The sequence below is a fragment of the Aythya marila genome (assembly GCF_965140915.1).
Source record: "Aythya marila genome assembly, chromosome: 3".
NCBI classification, from domain to species: domain Eukaryota; kingdom Metazoa; phylum Chordata; class Aves; order Anseriformes; family Anatidae; genus Aythya; species Aythya marila.
The window spans coordinates 82,806,893-82,818,475 of NC_139044.1; the positions used below are offsets into that span (position 1 = coordinate 82,806,893).

Genomic DNA, 11,583 nt, shown 5'->3' on the forward strand with positions numbered 1-11,583 from the left:
ATCTTCACCTATCTAAGTACTTGTTAAAGCAGGAACACCCATTAGTATCACTGATAACCTTTGCTGGATCTTTGTTAAAATACATTTTGTTTTACAAATAGGATAAAATTTCTGACACAATCATAGCAAAATAATTCAAACATTGTTTATCTTTTGACTTTATGCCTATCAGTCACTGTTTAGACCCAGACTTACAAACAGAAGCAAATCATATTTACACAAAAGCACACTAACCCCTACCTTTTAGAGTACAAGATGAAAAAGTAAAGGAGAGCTGAACACATGTGCCACTTGAAAAACTTCAAAATGATGTTGGTTGATTTTTGTCAACACAAGCACAATTTGATTGAGCAACTTCTTACAGCATGACATCTGAAATGGCCAGAAAACAGGAAAAAGAATCCCAAAAACATCAGTATGCTTTGGATTAGATTATACAGGCTGGAGGAACAAAATACTAAAGAACTGATCTACATACAGGCTACAGGCAATCCTTGTTCATAACAATTAAAGAACTGAAAGCATCTCTTTTGCTAAGTTTATTTGCTGTCCAACAGAACAGAGTCCTCAACCTGAAGCAGGGTCTCTGACCACTGCTGGAATAACATGTAAAAGGATACTTTAACATTGCTCTTTGGAGACCTGGAATTAAGTTTTCTGTTTAGCTGTGATCATTACATTGACAACACAGTTTGAGGTTATGAATGTTTTGTGGTTAATCGGGCTCTGGAGATCTGGGTTCAGCTCCTGGCTCAAGCACAAGTTTTCAGCTGCTCAATTAATCTTCGTGTGCCTCAGTTCCTAACCTGTAAAAGTCAGATAATAACATATTTTCTTCACCATCCTATGTAAGTTTCAGCTAGTTGGCATATAAACTCTCCAGGGCAATGATAGCCTTTCTTCAGGTTTCTGTAACACCAAATACAATTACGGTCTGGTCTTGCTATGTTTCTACAAGATATGCTCTATCAGAACAAAGAATAAATGCAAAATCTTTCTCAGTCATGCTAGATTTTAATTTCTTGGTGAAGCTCACAGTCTCACTTTACTCCAGTTCCCCTGCATAGCCCTTGTAAAGACTTCTTTTATTCTGGGCTACCTTCTAGATATCACTCTGTATATAAAAATTCTTCTGACTCTGATGCGATGCTGGTATGCTTCTTTCCCCAAAATATGGGATGTCTCAAATTATTAAAGAGGATATCAGACCCTGCCATCTGACAGTGCCATCAGAATGCTCCACAGTCCACCAATCAAGGAAGAAATAACCATTTATTGCTAAGTATTCAATTAAAAAAAAAAAAAAAAAAAAAAAAGCATAAAGATTGCTTTCCAATTTCATCATTATCCCTCTTCCTTTCCCTTTTTAAAAAAAGGATTACTGGTGTAGCGATTATGCTGTTGAATGAATTGTCTTCCCTTTCTGCACATTTTCTTCAGTGAATATTCAGAGAAATAAACCTATTTTTGAAGGAGTAACACCTTCCTAAGAGAATTGCAGTGCATTGACAGAGTATCAAAAGTAATTTAATTCAGACCCAAAGAGGAGACTTTGCGCTATGGCACTGAGTATGCACAGAGCCATGTTTACTTATCTTCATCTGAAGAAATTTCTTCCCCACAGCAATGCAAATGGCACACTTCAAATTATAGTTATTAAATCCTAAAGAGTATAAACACACCAAAGTGAAGCGGGACCTGGCGTTTTTAAAGAGCCTTTGTAGATTTTTGTTTCATTTAATTTTTACCTGCAGTGGGTAGTGGAGTGGTTCTACACTATGGCAGTAGAGGCAAAACATATTCCTGATACTTATAAAAATGTTCACTCCTTTTTCATTTTCAGTGGGTTCTTGACAACTTTGTTTCTATGGTCCAGTTATGCATGATGAAAAAAAAAAAAAAAAACAAAAAAACCCAAAAACACGTCCTTTGCCAGTTTTGAATTTACTACCTTTTCATTCATTGAATGGTCCCTTGCTGCTCTGCAGGCGTGATGCTTCGTATCTATCATTTCCAGTTCTTTCATTATCCCGCAGACTTGTACATGTCCCTTCTTATTGTTCTCTTTTCTAGGATGATCAATTCTAACCTTTTCAATTTATTTGATGTATGAAAGCTTTTTCTGAACCTTTGCTCTTTCCCATCATCTGTCTACAAACTCCTTTATTTCCACCACATCCTGATAGATATCTGTGGCTGGTGCTGCATAAAGGATTCTGGAGAAGTCTTCGGCATGGTGTTAGAGACACACATCCTAAGGGAATTTATATTCTTCTGTCCTATTCTTTGTTTCAGCTGCCTTTAAGATGTTTTTAGACAGTGCAAGTTTTTCTGCAGTGATGCATGTGACTTCCCTAAGTTAGTGCAAGAGGGAGGGCACTCATGCTAAAGAACTACAGAAGCTAATTTTTGCTTCCCTGGCAGGTGGATTTGTTAGAGGGAGACAGTAGGACTTTAACCTGCAGTGTCCTTATCCACACCAGATACAGTGAGAGTTCCTCCCAGTAGAGAAATGCCCCCAGGTGTTTAAAGCATTTACAAACAGCTCACATGTTCCTGCTTCTCTGACTAAAAATAAAGCATTTTACTAACCCGGATTTGACTGACAAGCTCTTGACATGAGATGCAAAAGTCAAATAAGAAAATAAATGAAAAAATCTGGGCTTCCAGCAGGTGTGTCATTGATTTGTAATCTTTTAGGTAAAGGTCTCTCCTAAGATACTGCTCTCTGCAGACAGGACTCTCTGGTTATTATTCTGTCTGCAGAAGGTTTTTTTCCAGATAACTTATCAGCCTATTTTCAAAGTGAACTTAGTGCTACTGAAAGATGCCAATTCAACAGCTGATGGACTGTAGTCCCTCCTTCAGAGGGACACGGGAACACATGTACTCCCACGAGCTGTTCCAGCTCCAACGTGCTGGCAATGTGACTCAGTCCAAAGGGAGCTTTCTCAGATGGAGAGAATTCATCTTCTGTACTGATATTTATATGACCCTAATTACTGTGTTATCTAAATTATTCATAATCTAGAGCTGTACCATTGTAGGAAAATGGGGCATTTCAAAGGCGCGCATGCAGTCACACATGCCACACTCCAGAGCCACAGAGCAGCAGCCTGTTCTTCAGCCAAGGCTGCTGCCACAGTGTCTTACCGAGGTGGGCATGTGGGAATGTGTGTTTTGCTGTGGGAGATGTGCAGCAGCTGCTGAGTGTATGCCTGGCAAGAATTTGCCCACACTCCTTCTCTTTCTGCCCAGCTGCAGCGGTTCATCCAGGCTGCCATTTGGATGGCTGCACGCTGGATATCCGTCTGGTTTATCTGCTGCATTAGCCAAGTAATGCACATTAGTTTGGTCTTTGCTATTTATCAGTATGTGAATGTGCTTTCTCAAAACAGGGAAAAACCAAATTCTCATTTCATACAACCCAGCAGGTTCTTAGGCATTAAACTCTAGTTTAAGGATACACTGCCTCACTCACTGACTGAGACACCTTATCCTTTAGTTCATTTAACTCTGGAGACATTTTCTAATTCCCCGTAAAAGTTCTAAATATTGATTTCCTTTCTCATTTGGCTGGGAAATAAGGCCAGGATTACCCTGCTGAGAGCAAAAACCCAATTTCCAGAAAAGCAGGCTGCCAGTCCCTGAACTGCTGTTTGGTGCCATCCCTGTCACTCCTCCCAAGCAACTTAGGTGACGAAGCTCCGAGCAGCTGACTGAGAGGTGCCCCTGCACCACTTGCAGCCCCGCAGCCCCCACCGGGGCACTTTGGGCAGTTCACTCAGCTGCAGCCAGGGCCTGCTTACACTGCTTGGGGCTGCTGGGGATTGCAGGCCTTGCCCGGCACTGTTCGCAAGCAAGGCTGCCAGAAGAGCCAGCAGAGCTGCCAAGCAGCAAGCAAGATATGGGGCATGCCAACGAGGGGAAAGGATGACAACGGGCCCTCCCAGTCGGATGTAGATATGCTGGTCTGAGCAGGGAGCTGGCAGAGAAACTGCAGCCCCAGCATTTCAGGCAACAGAAAGGGATGAAGTCTGCACAGGGCAGAGGTTCACATGACTCTGGATGGTGGAGGCCTAAAGCACAAGTGAGTCAAGGTGCAATGCTCTCCACCCTAGCCACAGGTGACACAGCTGGGTTAATGGTGTCCACAGGTGCTCTGGTGGCACCGGGGCAGGCTACATCAGCCGTGATGTGATACCTCCTGCTCTCTGAGCAGCTCCTCCAGGTCACAGCAGGGATCGCAGCAGGTGATGTACCCTGCAGCTGCTACAGTTCATAGCACTGATGACAGAGTATTTGTGCTTACATGACTGGCCATGCATGGAGATTGCTTGAGGCATAGGCACACTTTGTTTTCCCTGCCTTACGTCATGCCACCTTTTGCTACCTTACTGTGAGACACTGGCAGAGAGATGGGGCAAACTGAGGGGTCAGGGGTAGAATCTGGTGACTTGGTTCACTGCACATGAAATGTTCAATCCAGCCCAACCCAGATGCGCAGAACACAGGAACAAACCATGATGGAGATGTTTCCTGTTGACCATAGGAGTCAAACTACCCAGGTTTATCCTCAGGTATCTCTTTGTAATGGAGTTCTGAAAGTCTCCAACTGCTATGCTGCAAAAACATCTCTCAAGAAATCTTGCCAGACACCATATTCACATCCACAGCTTCGTTCATGCCAGCTCTTACATCACCTGTTGTTGGCAGACTCCATCAATAAGAACGGCTTTCTGGCAATTATATCAGCCAGCTTTCTTCTTTATATAGCTGTGTTGTTCTGCATTTTGCATCAGCTGCTGTGGTTTGTGAACTCTTCTTGAGAGCTTTCAATTGACATATTTGCCTGTAGTTTCCAGTTTTAATACCCTTTATTGCAGGTACAATTCTCTCACACATACACTGTTTTTTTGTTAACAGACCGTTAAGCCACTAAAGAGCCTTCTTGGGGGGTAACAGCTGAGTCCCCCTGAAATGTTCAGAAATGTAAGATGGATCCTGCAAACCTATCAGTCTGCTTCCAAAATCCCCAGTGAGGGCTTGGATTTTGGGGATGGTTGGCTGGGGATTAGGTGGAAGCTGTTATCACAGGCTGGCTAGGTTGTGTATTTCCTTCAATTCAATCCCTGCTGTGCACAGAGCAGCAATGTACCTAACAGCTGCGCATTCTTTGCTTCCCTTTTGAGCCCTGCTCTGGCCAAAAAAGCCTTTATCAGAGGATGCATTACGGTACCTTTGTTCATTAATGATAACCGAGGTAGAAAACAATTTCTGCTTCATCTCCATTCCTTGTGCCATAATTCTCCATGGAAAAATATCTCCTGGGACTTCACAGCACTAGAAGTCAATTGCTAAAGGGAATTTATATAAACAGTGCCAATATTTGGCAGCAGGATTCAGTATATTTCTTTGATGTCCACAGTCTGCAATTGCAGAAAGGCTTACTAGCCCAGCTTGAGGGAAAAGGGGTGATACCTCTCTACACTTTCGTGTTCTTTTTTTGGAGTATCTGCATGCTTGTCTTTGCCTGAGTCATTATAAAGACCAGAGGATCACAGTCAGCCATTGGTATGGGAGGGCGCCTGGATGCTGCTCTTGTGGGAATTCCACATTCCCTTCAAGTCTTGCGTAATGCTGACTTTCCCTCGGACTCTGTCCAGGATTACTTCCTGCCAGACACTTTTCCTCTAGCAACGGCACCATATGAGGAAAAAAGAAACCTTATTCCCTATTAGGGAAACACCTCATTCTTCCTTTTTCCCCTCAACCCCAAGATACATTAAAACTGCCATTATATAAACATAAAACTACACTCTAATGAAACTGTCAGTGTCTTTTCAGGACATCCCAATAATTTGTGTCTAAAACACACGTGTTCTTTGTCAGTCTTCCTATAGTGTAACACCCTCCTTCTGCCACTAACTAATGGCACAGCTTAAGTAATCTCTGTTATGACACTGATGGTCAAGGGTTTAAATCCTGATGATCAGTCAAAGCAAATGTCATCACAAAAGCAGTGACTTCTTTCCTTACTCTTTTTTCATTTTATTTTATTTTATTTTATTTTATTTTATTTTATTTTATTTTATTTTATTTTATTTTATTTTATTTTATTTTATTTCATTTCATTTCATTTCATTTCATTTCATTTCATTTTATTTTATTTTATTATCTAAGAACTGCTGCTCATGAGATGTGTATACCTAACTGGCTCAGATGCCTCAGCAGGTAAGAGCTGCCACACCATTTGTGTTTCAGCAATGGAAAAAACAACCGCTTATGTAATTCTCATACTGCCAAAAATCCACACCACAGATGAACCATCACAATAAAAGCTGAATTACTGCATGGCCAAATAAGCAGTCAGAAAACAAATACCTACCTAGAAGAGCTGCAAAAACAACTTAGAGGTTATGTACAGCAGAGCTGTGTATAACTATCAAAATTACATCTTAAACACAGTTCTAATGACCAGGCTGCATCGTAAGCATTTAATTAACTTTTGGACCATAAACTCTGAGGATGTACAGGCAACAGAGAAAAAAGCTAATCATATGGAATGAGATACCAATCCTCTTGTTTGCAACTGTATGCTCTTAATTTGCCTTGTTTCTGCTTGTGAATGACCATGAATCAGACTTTGTGTTTACTGGCAATGGCAGCCTTTATGTCAGCTGAAAGCTAAAGCATACTTCCTATCATTTAATTTTACCAAAAAATTCACAAGATGCATTTATGAACATTATGAACAGGGAACTCTCTTACTCATGAAAACATGCAGCTAAATTTAAATGGTGTAATGCCAATGAAGGGGTAGAATTACAGCTGTCTGTGGTGGCTAGAGGTCCTCAATGTGAACAGGTGTTTTGGTAGCATAAACCTCCCACGTTCCCCCCCCTTTTTTTTCCCTTTACCTCCGCTCAGCCCCTGCCATGCTGTCTTGGCCCCACCGGATGCCAGAAGGGTAAGTAACCTCTGCAGTGTTGCAACTTTTGCATTCACCACGGGACAATTCATTTTTTCCAAGTCAAAAGCAGGGCATTACCTTTGCTCATGCTCCTTGAGCAATAAAAGCTAGGAAACATAGTGGACAAAAAAAACATAAAAGAGAGGTAGGGGACTCAATAATATACTCATCAGGTGATATCTCTTCAGGAGAGAAGGGAGCTGCTGTGTATCAAGAGGTTGCCTGTAATAAGTGAGGGTGTTGACACATACAAACAAACAAAACCAACAAACTGAATGGGCACTCCTGTTCTGGGGAACAGTACAACTCATTCTCTCTCTCCCTTTCCTGAAAAAGGAGGAGAATTTCTGGACTGGGTAGGAAACATTTCTTCACTTTCCTGTGAAGAAGTGAGACAGCTGAACTCTGTCTCCCCTCCATGTGTTTTTTGAACTTAATTCCTAGTCATGGCTGAGGTTAGTACAGGTGAGCCCCGGAGGCAGCATAACATGAAACAATAAAACAAGTCCAACCACTGAACACATTTGTGCCATGACCCAGATTTCATCAATGAATGGAAAATCCCCAAGTTGAACTAGGAAAATATTCCTCAGATTCATTAGAAAATTAGAAGCAAACAGAGGCTTGAACTCAGCATTGCAAATACACTTACACCTTATTTGTTCCAAGAACTATGGAGCACAGTGTGTTGCAGATTATTGTAAGTTTGCCTGATGGATGTATTATTACTTTTATGTGGCACACCACAGCAGGAAATATTTACTGTGATTTTGACCAAGATTCCTGTTACAGAACTGATGTTCCCATGACTGGAAGACTTTCAAGTAATAGGGACATGTTTTTTTTCAATGTCAAATAAAAATGTAGAAAAACAAACAGATTTTAGAAACTGCAGCTTCCCTTCCCTTCCCTTCCCTTCCCTTCCCTTCCCTTCCCTTCCCTTCCCTTCCCTTCCCTTCCCTTCCCTTCCCTTCCCTTCCCTTCCCTTCCCTTCCCTTCCCTTCCCTTCCCTTCCCTTCCCTTCCCTTCCCTTCCCTTCCCTTCCCTTCCCTTCCCTATTTCCTTGTATAATGAAATGTTATGACTGTAAGTGGTAGCCACAGGATAAAAGTAGCATTGTAGGAAGTATCAAAGAAGAGAAATTACAGTATTGGAACAATTGCAGTGACAGGCTAACCCAAAGTTTATCTGATCTGTGGGATGTGCTAAAAAAACTCCCAAGCAACGTCTTTGGCCTTGGCTGCTCTTTTTGATAACCACATTCTGGGCCTGCATACCAATAACAGAAACCGATTAAAAATAGCATAGTATAAAGGAGTGAGAGCAATGAAGAACTTGTAGAGGTTGGCAGGGATAAGCTGTTGGAAAGACAAAATGGAGAACAAGAGCTAATTAGTCCGACTGGCCCTGCAGCTGCCAGCCTTGACCAGCCCCAAAGAGCCTGCAGAGCCTTGTCAGGGTGCCAGCAGGATCAATGAGGATCAATGACCTTGTGTGCACTCCTTGGTGGCCAGGCCTGCACCCTGATGGACTTTTTCTTTAACCATTCAGAGGCTGGATTGTAGTACTTGTTCTTTTTTTTTTTTTTTTTTTTTTTTTTTTTTTACAGCGAGGTGCTTTATGACAGTGTTGCACTTTGGTTCACTGCTGATAGGAAAGCTTTGAGTCCACAGGTTTGCATAACAAAGCAAACTGGACAAAGGTCAGGGCTGGCAACATAGGAGCAATGCCAGCTGTTGGCAGTCCAAGTATTATCCGTAGTCACGTCCTGATGTAAAAAATATTAAACTTCTGTAAATGTGAACCTTGCCAACTGTACTAGTGGCCACTTTCTGAGCGGTCACCTTTCTGAGAGGTGATTTTTCCTGTGAGGGTAGACCTGAGGATGGAGACAACCGCTGAGCTCTCTGGGAGCCAAAGGGAACTCAGCCACGTCCCCATGATAACAGCTGTGTAAGTGTCATTATTTAAGGTGTTGTCAACAGTATGTTCTGCATTGTGAGGGCAAAAAGGGAAACAGAAAGATATATTAAGCTTGTCTGATATGGTGACTGTACTGAAAAGAACAAAGAGCATCTCATGTTGTTTAGAGTTAGATGCCTAGGGTAGGATTTGTCTTGCCTAGCTTTATATGTCTGTCAAGTCAGTCATCTGTATCTGAGCTAGACAACTTTGGCTGTCTGCATAGTCAGTTGAGGAGAACAAAAGCTTCAAGAAGGCAAATCACTCAGTCTTATTTTAGACAGCCATAACAGTCAAACTACAGCATCTACACTGTAAACATTCAAGATTTTCACTATATATTGCTTCCAGTCTGATCCCAGGGAGAGGACATCCACCAGCCATCAAAGCACATCCTCAGGAGTCTTGGGATTCATGCAACCCAAGATGGTTTGCAGTATGATAGCATGCAGTCTGGGGAGGTGACTGGGAGATCCATTACAAAGCATACTCCTGATCTAGGCAGAGGTGCGAATGTACACACACACAATCTCTTTATAGAAGAGAGAGCATCGAGTAAAGTTCATTGCCAGGGAGGATATTCTGATCTGGTCCTTATCTACCACGGTCAAATGAAGGTGATCTGCTTGCTTTATATTTGCATTGAGGAAATATTTCTCATAGTAGCAAATATTCATTAAGAAGCAATGTTTCAAAGACAAGAATGGTCTTTGAGGAAAGTAGATTTCTAACTTTACATTCAGAAGTTTCCTTTTCTACGGACAAAGAGGCAACCTGATTTGGCACCCATGACATCCATTTTTTAATCAGTGTTATTACTGATAAAAATTAATACTAGTACTATTTATATTTTGCTTATGGCGCGTGTGGCCCAAACAGGAGGATAGGAAGTGGGAACTGGAGTACGCAGGTTAATCCTTGATTTATTTTCATTTATCTACTGCCATGACCAAATATTTTGACAGTATTCCAGATGCACTAAATGTTCCACAATTGCAAAGATTGCTGACCATATAGCTGCACAGAGAGACTGATACAACAGGGCAGAAGAAAGAGCAACATCAAACATGGTGGTAGAAAGGTGAATAAGTGCATCTTTGAAAGCTGGTTTTACACACACACTTTTTATGAGTTGTTTTATACTCCCTACAAATACTTAAATGGATATTGCTCTGTGTCTTTGTTTAGGGGAACTCTTGTTCTTGTTACCACACATCGTTGATCAGGCTTCAGCTGACAAAATCCTCAGTATTGCAAGGAAAGGTAATTTTTACCTGTTCACAGAAGTTAATGCCATACTGATTTTGCATAGTCCAGGATTATTCCCTCACTTAGCCCCAAGCTTCCCCTCCGAGTCAGCAACTGGAGCTCCTACACAAAGAACAGCACAGGAACCGAATGTACCAAGGTTCACAGTTTTCTAGAATTAACACTTAAAAATGATATTTCATCTCAGTTAAACTGAAAGAGAGACTTCAAGCATGTGGATTTGAAGCAATGTGTTGATACCTCACTCTGACAAGTGCCAGCAGGACATTTACATGGTGCACAGGCTCCAAGCTGTGAGTGCAGAATCACTTAGTGTCACGTGCTCTGTGCCAGAACAGTTGGGAATCTCTTGGGAATTCTTTTGTTCTAACATTAGTTAAGATATGGGCTCAATAATATTCTTAATGACAATACCTAAAATGTACAAAGGGTCAATCACCCTGTAAAGGAACAGGAAATAGTTGCAAAATATGTAGGGAGGGGCTACTGTTAAAGAAGTCCAAGGAAATGTGTTGCCCCAAGTTACCTCTGGTGTCTTCTGTGACTAATGCATCCTTTTTCATAGAGCAGCACAGATTATACACCTACCCATGCTACCTAATGAGGTACTGAACCAAACACTTCCATATCTTAAAGAAAACTGTTATTTTTCTCCTGAAGCTTATACCTGATTGAAGGGAAAACTTCTGATCCCTGAACTCACAAAATCTCTGGGAAAGCAGTAAGATATGAAATGGTGAGTCACAGAGAAGTCTTGCATTTCAGTAACAAACACTTATTGTCAGTGCAGAAAAATAAAGCTGGGACTGTATACCTTCAAATTTGCAAATGTACTCTTGCACTTAAAGTTGCCTGAATGCATTTGCAATAAAAGTCAGACAGGTAGGCAGACAGAGTAGGAGTTCCTTTGAAAAGTGCAAGTGTTGCATGGGGAGAAGAAAAGTGTTTTAAAGAGCTATCTAAACAATAAAAGGAAAAAAAGCTTAGTGTATGAGAAAGTGGATGTAGCACCCACTACAAGGAAATTGCATGGTGAAACACCTAGGTTAGGACACTCCTGCCTGAAGCTGCAAGAAGAGAAGCAAAGCAGCAAGAAATGTAATTGGAAAAACATCTAGATCTTCTATGGAGGAAAAATGAATGGATTTGTTTGTTTGTTTGTTGTTTTGGGGTATTGGAGAATTGTAGCAACATGTTGGAATGACAATCAGAAATATGAGACTGGGTAGTAGGCAAAAGGTCAGAAGTGAAGAGAGAGGTTTGTGAGTCACCATTCAGGTAGCACCTGGAGCACATGAGGCCATGAAGAACTGTACACATGGGGATATATACTAAATCTTCCTCCTCCTTCATCTTTCGGTTAGTTGGATTTATTACAT

General features: G+C 41.4%; 1 long non-coding RNA gene across 1 annotated transcript in view; it reads right to left on the reverse strand.

The window, feature by feature from the left end:
- Positions 1-10,285, reverse strand: part of LOC309877222 — a 34,744-nt gene extending 24,459 nt beyond the window's left edge. Inside the window, exons 1-2 of the long non-coding RNA XR_014317335.1 lie at positions 10,210-10,285; positions 241-372 (exon numbers count right to left, since the gene is read on the reverse strand). This is a non-coding gene — a long non-coding RNA (uncharacterized lncRNA). The remainder of the gene's footprint in view (positions 1-240; positions 373-10,209) is intronic.
- Positions 10,286-11,583: the final 1,298 nt, after the last annotated feature.